This window comes from Sinocyclocheilus anshuiensis, unplaced genomic scaffold (genome assembly GCF_001515605.1).
Source record: "Sinocyclocheilus anshuiensis isolate Anshui unplaced genomic scaffold, SAMN03320099.WGS_v1.1 scaffold502, whole genome shotgun sequence".
Lineage (NCBI taxonomy): Eukaryota > Metazoa > Chordata > Actinopteri > Cypriniformes > Cyprinidae > Sinocyclocheilus > Sinocyclocheilus anshuiensis.
In genome coordinates this window covers 556899-557147 of record NW_015544194.1, presented here as the reverse complement: position 1 = coordinate 557147, position 249 = coordinate 556899, and the positions used below count along the sequence as shown (strand labels likewise).

At 46.2% G+C, this 249-nt stretch overlaps 1 protein-coding gene across 3 annotated transcripts in view; it reads left to right on the top strand.

Moving 5' to 3' along the window:
* The window catches only part of cpt1aa (carnitine palmitoyltransferase 1Aa (liver)), a 24124-nt gene that overhangs the window by 17901 nt on the left and 5974 nt on the right, over positions 1–249 (top strand). The gene's annotated exons all lie outside the window — the stretch shown is intronic.

Genomic DNA, 249 nt, shown 5'->3' with positions numbered 1-249 from the left:
CTCGCCTGAAGTTATGGTTGATTGCTCTTCGGCTGGATATCAACACACCCATTAACGTAAACTACGCCAGAACGCATACACACCTCACGCACCGGATGCCGTGCGCGCGCTCAAGGAAGTTGGACATAATGGTGTATTAGAGGTAAAAAATTATATAAATACTGTTCGGTTTCTGGCACAAACCGATCGTTTCGTGTCTTAGGACATCAATGTGTCGTCACGAGCCGCAGGGTTTAATTTGGATTTGTC